A 12,543-nucleotide genomic window follows, 5' to 3' on the forward strand; every position below is an offset into this window, starting at 1 on the left:
TGTCTCACTTCTGCTTTTGAGTAGGGCTTTCTGGGTGGAAGCTGCAGCAACAGGAGGTATCAACAGATGGGTTTGAATTTGAAAGCACTAGAAATGATAATAGGTTTAGATTGCATTCTTAGGAAAAGACAGACAACAAATGTAGCTTCCCAGGGCTGTTGATTTGGTGTGCACCCTGTAAAGAATCAAAGCCAACTTGAACCATGCTCCTTTGCCTGCAGCTCAGTCGTAGTTTTATAATGACTAGCAAGTGCTGACCACTGTGTAGCCCACAGAAGCTGAGCAATTTTTTTTTCAGATATTTGATTCAAACTTATTATTTTGAAACCCTTTCCAGTAAACTTTGCTTTTCCCCTATCCACTGCCTAGGCCTGTCTCATTTACAAACAAAAGATACGTTACCTTGTTTAGGGAGAAATACTTGATGCTAAAACCCGGCGGTTCAGGGAAGCTTAGCAACAGTCAGATAAAACGATAAAATTAAACAACATTTTAAAAAGTTAAACCATCTCACAGTGAATCTTTTGATTTGGGGGAGACAGGGAGAAATTGGGCCTGACTCCTACTCTGACCATTTGAGTTTTGCAATACTGTAGACCTGCTGAACTTCATTGCCATAAATCTTATACCTTAATGGGAGACATCAGAGTTATCTCCTGTGATCAACCTTTCTCTGTTTAAAAGTAACACAGATAGGGCTAGAACAGTGCAGCATACGTTGTAAGTAAAAACAGCATCATAGTGGAGAGGAAAAAAATTATCAGCTAGAAGTGTTTCTGAGTCTGTCATAGCTGTGGCGGCTTTTATCCCATATCAGACTGATAGAAGAGATAAACAGCCCACATTTTAGTCAGATCCTATTGTTTTGTCAGTTACTTAAATGTATTTACAATCTCTGAAGCACTTTTTTTATAGTAATGGTAGTGAAGCCCTTCCAGAAGGAATAAAGATGATATAACATTCTCGCGTATCTCTGTCTTACTAATGGAATGACTTACGTTACAGGGGATATTGTTCTGCTGAGCTCCACTAAAATACATATTTACTAGTCAATCTAGTAGTCATCTTGGCAGTCAATGCCATGATATCACAGCACTGTGTCTTTTGGAACAACAACAAAGCAAGCAGAAATTCTTTCTCTGGGACTTTTTTTTTTGTCTCCATTGATAATTCTATATTTAAAAGAAGCTGCGTCATTAAATGAGAATGAGGTATCTTTGCTATGCAGTCTGGCGATCTTGTTCCTCTTTGGGGTTTCATATGGCAATGAGAAACAGGACACGCTGGCTCAGAAGTGTTGTGAACCCTGGATGCAATTGATGGTGCCCAGTTAGCATAGCCAGGGCTGCTCCTTGCAGAACAGGGACAGGAGAATAACAGAAGGACAAGAAGGTGAGGAACCCTTGAGAATGCAGTGAAGCTGGTGAAGGATACAGAGAACAAGTCATATGAGGAGTGGCTGAGGGATGTGGGGCTGTTTAGCCTGGAGAAGAGGAGGCTAACAGGAGACTTTATTGCTCTCTACCTGGAAAGGTGGTTGTGGTGATGGGGGTGTTAGTCTCTTCTCCAAAGTAACAAGGGATAGGACAAGAAGAAATAACCTCAAGGTGCACTAGGGGAGGTTTAGATTGGATATTAGGAAAATATTCTTTACTGAAAGAATGGTGAAGCACTGGAAGAAGCTGCCTGGGGCAGTGGTGGAGTAACAATCCCTGAAGGGGATCAAAAAGTGTGCAGATGTGGCGCTTAGTGGCATGGTTAGTAGACATGGTGGGGTTGAGCTGCCAGTTGGACTGGATGAGCTTGGAGGTCTTTTCTAACTTTAATGATCCTGTGATTCTGTCAATTGGAGAGATCCCTCAGTATACAGATGCAGCATTTATTTTTTTTTATTGTGAATGCACTCACAAGATAATATTATCCCCTGAGGAACAATGATGGGTGATGGGATTACATACCAGGGCTCCAGTTTCTGCTGGGGTTTCTGGTCTTCTGCTTCAATGGATTTTATTCCCTTTTACCATTTCAGATGCAACCAAAAGCCCAGGAAAAAAGTTTCATGACTTACTTAAGTTTGCAGGAAAGAAGAAGACAAGACAACTCTGGGTTTTCTGGGAGCACTTTTCAGGGTTCTGGGCCGAGAGCACTCCTCAGTGTGTGGCACTTCTGTAAATGGGACCCTTATCCTCGCACTAGAATGCTAGTCCTGATGTGGACTAGCAGCTTCTGCCTGCTCACACTTCTTGGGCAGAGATCCAATTCAAAAATGTTGTCCTTTTCAACATTGCACTGAAAAGCAACAAAACAAGACATAAAGCCTCAAACACACGAACTCATCTATGAAAAGCTATGAAGCCACATTCCCGTGGTCTTTGGTCATCTGTCAAACCAGGAGATCACCACACCATATATTAAGCAGAAGGCTATTGTGACCTTCGTTTTCATATTGAGGCACCACAATGTTATTTAGCACAGGTGCTCCTGTAATGGTGACTCACTGGGGAAACTGAGTGCTTGGTGGAGCTTCGATTCCTGCTCCCACTTTGTGTTCTGCTGCAGAACTGAAACAAACTGCTGTATCCTTGCCAGCTTGCTTCCCACCAAGCATTTTTGCCTCCATATATGCCTCTGTCTTAGAATAAAGAGGGGAAAAAAGCGAGGGTAAAGGCTTGTGGAAAGGGTTTCTATCTGCAGAGTTGGCAGCAGGGAGGAGCGTGATGGGCTGTGGACATGATGTGTTCCTTCCCTGGCACAGCCCTGCTGTGGTTACAGTGCTGTATTTTGCTTTATCTGTGGTTGCTGTTGGGACTGCATTAGCAGCGTAGTTAGCAACATGAGTGTCCCTGTCAAGGAGCGTCCATGACAAACTATTGATGAGGAGATGACTTGATAGGAGGGGGAGCAGATCAAGAGCAGCCCAGACTAGAGCTGTGCAGGGATTCCTTAGGACTGGGAGGAAGACGGAGCTCTTGAGAGGGGGGACAAGATTAAAGAAAAACTTAATTTTGGCTTCAGGAGCTCTGATAGATCCTCGCCTCTTATTTGCCAGGATACACAGGTGTCACAGTGCATTTCTGGGGTGTGGCTGGTCCTGCAGATCTACACTGTAGGTAACCAGCTCTGTATGAGACAGAGTAGGACTTCATCTACCACCATTAGTGTTCCTTTCCAAGGCAGTGTGTGACGTTTGCCAGTAGCAGGGACCAATATCTCTTTTTATGAGATGTAGTTTAGGAATTTATATGGAGCCTTACAATTACAAGTCTATAATTTGATCTTGATAAACTGCTGAAAGAATGAATGTCTTCATTGAATAAAAAGGGAAAAATTTCCAGAAACTGAAACGCTCTTATTTTATACCTAGGCAACCTATGATTTGTTTTGTCAGCTACCTTAAGGTGCTGCCAGCTGTGAAAAAAAGCTATTGCATGTCCCCGCTGTTAGTTTGGGTGAAATGATCTTTGTAGATGAAGCATGTGAATATTAGTTTGCTGCATTTATAAAGAGCTTCAGAGTACTTTGGCATGAACAGTACCATACTAGTGAAAGATATTGTTACTATAAAAACATTTTATCCTATTTTAGTATGATGGTTTATTGAGTTTTAAAGTGCTTTTCATAGCAAGCATATATATTAATGGCAGCAGCAGAAACAGATAGGAATAAATACATGTTTTCAAATGAATTTTCTGGGCCAAATTCTGTTCCCAGTTATGTATGTTGTAAACTTGGAGTAAGTGTGGTTAAATAAGAGAGAAATCCTACTTTTTATATACGCAAGTTTACCACAAATAAAATCATGCTTGGTTTCGCATCAAAGTAAGAGTAAGATAGATCTTTGAAAGCAAAGTTGATTTGAAAACAATGTTGTCCTTCTCTGTCCTGGTGTTGCTGCAGCTACACACAAATGACTAAAATCTGGTTTGCCATGCTGTAATAGGCTTATCAATAAGAGGAAAGGCTGAGAGATCATCTAGTTTAGCCCGGAGAAGAGAAGGCTCCAGGGAGAGCTTAGAGCAGTTTCCAGTATGGGAAGGGGCTCCAGGAAAGCTGGGGAGGGGCTCATGATCAGGAAGTGTAGGAATAGTATGAGGGGGAATGGTTTTAACCTGAAAGAGGGAAGATCGAGATGAGATCTGAGGAAGAAATGTTTTCCTGTGAGGTTGGGGAGGCCCTGGCGCAGGTTGCCCAAAGCAGTGGTGGCTGCCCCATCCCTGGAGGTGTTCAAGGCCAGGTTGGATGGGGCTTGGAGCCTCTGATCCAGTAGGAGGTGTCCCTGCCCATGGCAGGGTGTTGGACTGGATGGGCTTTAAGTTTCTTTCTAACCACAAAAGTTCTATAATTCTAATTTGGTTTTTAAAACAGGAGAAATACCTGTTCGAATGTGTCGCAGAGGGAATTTCAGAATATGCATTATCTGGATACTACAGGTAGTAGAGAGGGAAACATTAGCAATAGGTCATGGGTGATTGACCACATCGAGTCCACCCTCCACTTTGAAGAAAAGAACGAACAAGCATGACATGTCTCTACCCTAATCCTAGAGGAGGCGTTTATAAAGGAACTGATGTGAATTGCACACGTACTTTTATTGTTGCAAACTGATTTAGAAGGACAAGATGGAGCTCTTTTATGTCTAGCCAGAAGTCTATACATGGATTTCTGTACATGCTGGTAAAACCTTCCATGCAAAGCTTTTTCCATCCACACAAAAATAGAGATTGGTGTTATAAAGGCAAGAGGAGGACATCATCCTTTGCAAAGGCCAGGCTTTGTTTTAATAGTGTCGTCTTTCAAGATTTCTGTAGAAAACTTCTGCAATTCTTAGTAAATTTGTTTTTGTTGTGTATTGTCTCACTTTGCAACTACTCTTAGCCTTAAAATAAGACTGTATTAATGATACAGTGCTGGGGAAATGTATTTCAATCTGATGCTGAAGAAACCTGTTGTAAGTGGCAGAAAGAATTGACTTCTTGATTGAAAAATAAATTAAAATTAAAGCCAAATATCAGCATCCTAATGAATAATTTAAGTTAGTTTCTTCCATACCCCTCCTGATGGCTCGTCATCTCTTCGCACCCATTCAGCAGAAATCACAGTCAAATTAATGGAAGTTATTCTTTGTCGGGCCTATGAGTGACACTGAGTATGCAGCAACGTGTATTAAAAACCTCAATATACTATAAAAACCCCATCCCTACCAAAAGGTGACATAGTCCTTTAAAAATAGCTCTTCCAATTCATTGTGCAAAGACCCTGACAAAGATTGACAGCTTTTAGAAAGGTGTAATGTTCCCAAGCCAACTGCTAGCACAGCTCGACAAGATAAAGATCAGTAATTCGATCCGGAGGAGAAGGCTAAATGTTAGAGGTTAAGCTGCTATGTTCCTACTACTAATCAAGCTTCAACACCTTATTTTAGCATCATCAGACCTCAATAAGGAAATTGTGAATTATTAAAGCTCCAGCGTCCTGGTACACATTGATGCTCTTCTAAGAAGCTGTGGCTTACAACACGCTGGCAGTCGTCTGAATTGACATGGGCTGGATCCTTCTGACTAGGGCCTGATGTGCTATTTTTTTCTTTCTTTTGCTGCGATGCTGGTAATTTAAGGTTAAGATACTTTTAAGTTGCAGTATGCTGCTCTAATGAGGGCTTAATGGAGTGGAACTGGGCTCGTTTGTGCAAACCATACTGGACAGACACCTACTGCATATCAAAATCAAGACACTACAGATCCTGACACTGCATCTACTTTTGTCCCAGCCTCCATCAGCAGATTTTTTAACCTGGTTTCCTAATGAAATGAGGCTCAGGGGGCGGCACTCTCTGTCATCCCTCTTCTCCCCCAATGTCTTTCAAACCCGCTGATGAGTGTCAGCCAAACCTGGCCAATGGTCAAGTCCTACAAAGGAAAATCAGGGTGAGGAGCAAGATCCTCAGCAGTCACCTCCTCTGTCTGCCATGCATGTGTGTGCTGAGCCGAGCACTGGGATGGGAGTCAGGGGCTGTGGGGGAGCTGCTTTCTCTGAAGAAATTTCTTCTTCTTCTAAAAGAAGGGTTCAACTGAGAAACCTGATTTTGAATGCGTGGAAGCTGTTACTGTTCATGCAGGAGTGAGAAAAGAGCTTAAGTTAGTCAGCCTTTAGAAATCCTTTCAGAAATTCACTATGGCAAAAGTGCTTTGATTTATGTCAGTGGATGTTGCCTCTATGTAAATTATACTGTAACAACCAGAGAGGTCTGAGGGACAAATCCTGCTTTGATTTCCCACAAAATGTCCTGTTTGAAGAACACAAGTTTCTAGGTTAGTTTTGTACGGGAAAAGGGATGCACAGAAATGATGGTACTGTCATTTGGTCACTCCTCCTGAAACAAGGAGATGTGCTGTTTCCAGGGACAGTTTACAAACTGCCCATCCACTTCATGATCTGTGCTTAGCTCATCAAACAAGTCAATCTGGTATATAGTAGCAGCCAGATTTTCAACCAACATTAGGCTGAATGTCTCTGTGTTTAACACATCGACATAAATTCCATTGATGCTCTCATTTATACCAGTGATAAGTAAAAGAGTTAATCGAGAATTACACTGAGCAGTGCCCACTAATATGCCTAAAATATCCAGTGTGATCATTACTAGTCACAGCCCTCCAAAGCTATTTCCTGGCATCTGCACTCCCCAGGGGCAGCTCCCCACAGCATTAGTCAAGCCAGGAGCTCCTGCTGCTACTGCAGCTCCAAAACGTGCTGCTCTTAAAAAGAGGCAATGAGGTTATTCTTTTTATTTGCACTCACACTGCTGTGATAAAAGGCCCAGGGTTTTTTTTTGCCATGAATACATGGGAATTTTGCCCCAGCTCTGGCTGGGTCAGGTTGAGAGCAGCTCCTTTGACTTGATAAGCACTCAATGTACATATTTTATAATGTTCTTTCCCAAATTTCCAAGTTTAAAGTGGCTTCTTTTAGGGCTAGCCTGCACTGTTAGGATTTTAGCTCCCCAAAACATCATGACATCCCCCAACTCTGTAACAGTAGCCCTTAGAATTGATTGCTTTAGGATTAATTGTATTCCTGTGACATTGCATGTGTGAGCTGCAAAGAGCAACCTAGCAGGGCTGATGTTACAGGAAATCCCGGCAAGTCTGCAGTTATTGCATGGATCTGTGCAAGAGGGATGCGGCCTCTTTGTCCTTGCAAAAATCTTTAACACTAAAAATAAAGAAAAATCTTGTGAAATGTTTCCATTTCACAAATGAATCCTCCTGGCATTTTCTATTCATTCCTGTAAAATGATGGCAACTATACATGTTTCTATAATATTCCTTCAATCTACATCACTAGGAAAACCTAAGAGCTTATTAAAGAGATTTATTCTTCCAGCCGTCTAGGTGTAAAGCAGTTTCTTACAAATGTGCTCCATCAGCTTGATCCGTGTCTGTTTATGGGAAGGGGCTCTGCTCTAAAAGGGGTTTTAAGTGACCTGTGTTCACAGCCTTCCCAGTGTGGCGAACAGGAGGCACTGGGCAAATCCCAGCAGCAGCATGATTGCCATTTAATTCTTTAATAACTGCAGAGGGTTTAGAGATGCCTTGTAATGCTACTTCCCAGCAAGGTGGGTGCTCAGACTCTTTAACAAGCACTATGCTATCACTTTTGACCTGCATCCCTTCAGAAACTCCCTCTGGTGATGGCTGAAGCAGAAGGCTTTGGCTCTTGTAATTAAAAACAACAGTCGTTGTATTTCTGATTGCTTTTGTTTGTTAGATTTTTTCTAGTTAATTTAAAGATTAAAAAAAAGAGAAAGGAATATCATTAAGTAGTGCCTGTATTTCCAAGCAAGGACAATCATTTCTCTTCCAGTAAAAGGAAGTCCCATGATATTGACAATGCCACTGAGAAATCAGTGGAACTCAGCAGAAGGAATGTTAGCAATATTGGTTGTGAAATGGTGCCCGTTATGCACGGACAAAATCTTGGAGCTGTAGAGCAATTTGCCCTCTTCCTTCTGACATCACAGGAAAAGTAATGTAAAACCAAATATATATCTCTATATAGCTGACAAGGATTCCTCAGATTTTCTGATTTAAAAAAAATTTTGTACAATTTTTGTTTTTTTGTTTGCAATCTAGACTGCATTCGGTATTAGGATTCTGTGGGAGAAGTGAAGTCAGTAATTCAGCAGGCAGTAAAATCAGTTATAACTAGAGACGCTGATTGCAAACCAGCGCCAGCATTTGGTCGCTAAGCAGGAGCAGTGACTGCAGGCAGTTTGCTGTTGCATGGTGTAAACCTGCTCGAGCACCTTTCTAAAACCCATGAATCTCCTGAGCAGGTTGGGAATCGGCACAGGCAGCATGCTCAGGCTGCATGTGCTGTGCAGACCCTGATGCTTCTGACAGGGATGAGCTGAAAATGTTTTCCTTCTACTAAAGGACTTAATCTTTTTTATTTAAAGTTTTCTTTAAAGCAGAATTAGATTGTGTTGACTATGTCGCAATGTAGAAGTGTTATCCCTGCAAACCCCTTATCTTTTTAGTCTGCATTACCTATCACCGCAGGCAGGAGGAAGCCTAAGGCTCCTGCGGTTGCTGCCCACCTCCTGGTCCCATTTTCCCTCTCCCAGGCAGCTCTTGGAGCTGTTCCAGGCAACAGCCCTCAGCTTGGAAGAATCACAGAGGGAGGGTGGATTTCTGTATATTACACGTAAATCTGTCAGCTCCATATCTGGGCCCAATTCTCCCCCAGAAGCGCCTACAAGTAAAGCCATGTGTATTTGTGTTTGTGTGTGGATAGAAGTAGGTGTGTTTAAATCTTCCTCCTAACAGCAGTTTTGCCAAATAGGTGGGAACTGAGGGGATGGTCAATAGCAAATAATCCTAGCTTGAGTAGAAATCACCAGCAAACCCATCTGAGAGGGCAAATGGAGTAATTTTCCCAGCCTTGAGCTTTTACAATTGTCGATCCTGTTTTGATGTGATGGCGTTGCAAGAACAAGTTGAAAAACATTGAAAGATGGAGTTCTCCTGGACTTCTCCTGAGTGAGCTGAGCTTGGTTGTGGTATGGGGAGAAGGGATGAGCAAGGTCATGGGCATAAGTTGCCCTGAGTTTTCACAGCCCTAGCAACAGGGAGGGTATTTTTAAAAGAAACAGCTTTTCTCTGTGAAAAAGCGGACTTTGCTCTGCTTGCAGTCTGTTTTCTGGGTGTGCAGAGCTCTAACGTGAGGAAGCTCAGCCTGGGAAATACTGACTTGAGCCCTTTCCAAATAATGCAGGGAAAGCTGGTTGCGGCAACATGACACTGTCAACAAATTGACATTCACATTCCCTCATGTGGTGTCAAACAGCCACTGCTGCACTTTGCTGTATGCAGTCCAAAAGGGTCCCTCTGGGCTGCAGCAGCAAAGAGGAGTTGCACCAGCTGGGCCTCTCTGCCCACCTCAGCAACCCCCTGCAAATGCATCTGACCTGATTGAAGAAGGAATTGCATAATATTAATGGGTGGGATTGGTCCTTGCTCTGCTTTTCTCAAGATTTTGATATAGAAAGGAGCCCCTTTTGGTTAGGGTAGCCTTGGGAAATGACTGCCTTTGGAGCTTGATGGGGAGGTAAATTGATCTCTCCTGGTGATATTGGCAGTGTGGATCAGCACTGACATTAAAAAATTCTCTCCAATCTTATTATTAGAGCCTTTCCCTACCTTTCTGAAAGCTGCCGCACTTCGTAGTGTTTGCATAAATGTCTCCACATACAGTCACAGAGCACCCACATGTTTTTCAAGCAGCACAACTGTGCCTTGGCCACATACCTTCTGTGAACAGGTAAAGCTTTCACATCCTTTTGCAGTTAAAAATGGATTGATTTGAAAGCAGCACCCCTAAAGGTGAGGGAATACCTCTCTTGACAGTACCTGGTGTGACCCAAAGCTCCTTTGCCACCAACGCACAGGGGCAGATTCTCCAGGAGAATTAAGATGACTGCAGCCTGGTTCATGGAGCTGAGAGTCCCATGATGGAGGTGAGGTTGGGTTCTGAAATGGATCTTCTAATTGTCTAATTTTCAAAGACACGGATTAGTTTTTCTGTGAGACAGTGGCTGCTCCTCTTTTCCAAAAGCCAGGCCAAATTTAGAAGTCTAACTCAACTCTTCCTTTGTTAAAAAGCTTGGCCTTTCTTTCTCTGCTCAGAAACAAATCCTTACTATTATAGCTGCATTTATCATAGCTCTTTCCCATTTGTTTTCGACCAATGTTCAACTGGAGGAGTTTCACAGAGGAAGTGAAACACAAGAGCAGTCACCAGTGGTGATGATCTGTCCCTGAAGCCTGATTCAGTGAATTGAACTCATCCATTCAGAGAACAGAAGCATTCAATAAGACATGTGGGCCCATCCTTTCGGGTATTTAGGTACTTAACTATTATGTTTCCAGTGGTTGCTGGGTGTTCGGGCACTTTCAAAAGCGGAATATGCCTAGTTCATGACAAACTGCTTGCTCTTGAACAGTCAAGCAAACTTTGGTGGAGAAGCTTACCTCTGCACTTACATTGTGATTGATCATGCAGGTTAGGATTAACTTCAACTATTTTGCCATGGAAAAATCAAGCGCCTCATCTAAGCTACTCACCCAGGCTATCTCTGTAGCAAAGAGGAGTAGTGCTTCTAGAGGGTGGCTTGACCCACATAATTTCAACATCTACCTTTGGGATTTAGTGAGTGGCCTTGCCATAGGAACATTAAGGTTGGAAAAGACCCCTAAGCTGATCCAGACCAGCTGTCAGCCCAACCCCACCATGCCCAGTAAACCATGTCGTGACGTGTCACATCTACATGTTTTATGAACCCCTCTAGGGGTGGAGACTCCACCACTGCCCTGGGTAGACACTGCCAGGGCTTCACCATTCCTTTATTAAAGATGTTTTTCCTAATATCTAATCCTCCCTTGGAGTAAGTTGAGGCTGTTTACTCTCATCCTATACTTGTTGCTTGGGAGAAGATACCAGCACCTACCTCACCACAACCTTCTTTCAGGGAGTTGTAGAGAGTGATGAGGTCTCCCTTCAGCCTCTTCTTCTTCAGGCTTCTCAATTGTCACTGCCTTAACTACTGCAAAAACCTAGAAAACTAGTTTAGCTGAACACCTACCTTTTAGATGACTAAGGTGAAACAAATCCCTCTCACTGTGGGTACTTCTAGGTAATGAATAATTTCAGGGTATTTTAATTTGCTTACAGACACTTTCAGAACAGAAAATGAGGTAAAATTAGTCATGTGGTTAATTCATTATGTATAATTCCCCTAGCTAGCGTCAGGGCAGAAGCCTGCCCAATAAGTCTAACCTCCTGACTCCCATTGACATTTTTACAATTTGAAGAAAGCAGAAAATTCACCCAAAATGGCTTTTCACCTAGTCCTGTGAACCAATTTCAAGTCACAGATTAAAAGTGCTGAGCTTGTTTGAAGGTTTGAACCAGTTGCTGTTTATAGCGATGTAAGAAACCTTCCTGGTAATGAACATTGTGAAACATTCAGAAAAGTACGTCGGGTCCTGTCACAAAGTGCACACACTCACGTGCTCGCATCTGAAACCCATCCTTCCGGAATGATAGGCTTGTTATAAAACTTGTGCTTCTTTCTAAATGGTGTTGAAATCATTTTGTACAAGGTAATCTTATCAAGAGAAAGTGAAAGAAGGGGCAGCGATCCTTTATTGCCAAGCCAACTTCAGCTTTTAAGAGCTGTGCAACCAGTCTGCTTGTTTGGGGAGATGAAAATCTCTCAACAAAAATTTGCATGCACAGACAGTAATTGTCTGCAAAGTGTGCATCCTGGGCTTGGAACCACACGTCAACAGTAAAACCTCATAGTCACTTACAGGTACTGGTAAAGCTGCTTCTCCCACCCTCTGCCTCCCTCCCCAGTACAGAGGGCTTGCAGGTCTGACTGCAGATGTTGTGGCTGACCTTTATCCTTGCTGTCGACTGAACCATGGTTCTTGATCAAGACACATCCCAAATGTGAGCTGAACATTCAGAGGAGCCTTTGGTCTTGTCAAATCCTGGATGGACACCATAGAGGGCAGCTGGGAACTTTCTGCCCATGCTATTGTATCTTGTGGGGCTGGCAATCCTTCCACATACAGCCAGCGGTCCTCTTCCAGGTTACTTACAATTATACCACAAAGCCTCTCTTGATGTTGAACCTGTGTGTCTTCATTGATGAAGCACCCCCTTGGTCCCTGACCTAAGGTCAATGACTTTAAAGGACATTAACTAGCATTGACTGAGAGATTTGCTAAAGGTCAAGGCTTGAATAATTCAAGCCCCATAAAGATTTCACTAAAGTTGAGGCCCTCTGGGCAAGTACCTAGTTTGCGTGGGCAGGGTGTCCATGTGTCCCTGACAAATGGGGATGGTGCTGCTCCTGTAAGTGGTCCGGGGAGTCTTGTGCGAGAGCTCTATATCTCTGCTTTATAACCTTGCAGGGGGAGTTACAGAGTGAGGTGACGTGGCCAAAGACACAGAGTGGCAAGAGAGGAGGAGTGT

General features: G+C 43.0%; 1 protein-coding gene across 1 annotated transcript in view; it reads left to right on the top strand.

Annotated features, from left to right (window-relative positions):
• The window catches only part of MAF (MAF bZIP transcription factor), a 202,437-nt gene that overhangs the window by 123,802 nt on the left and 66,092 nt on the right, over positions 1 to 12,543 (top strand). The gene's annotated exons all lie outside the window — the stretch shown is intronic.

This window comes from Phaenicophaeus curvirostris, chromosome 14 (genome assembly GCF_032191515.1).
Source record: "Phaenicophaeus curvirostris isolate KB17595 chromosome 14, BPBGC_Pcur_1.0, whole genome shotgun sequence".
Classification (NCBI taxonomy): domain Eukaryota; kingdom Metazoa; phylum Chordata; class Aves; order Cuculiformes; family Cuculidae; genus Phaenicophaeus; species Phaenicophaeus curvirostris.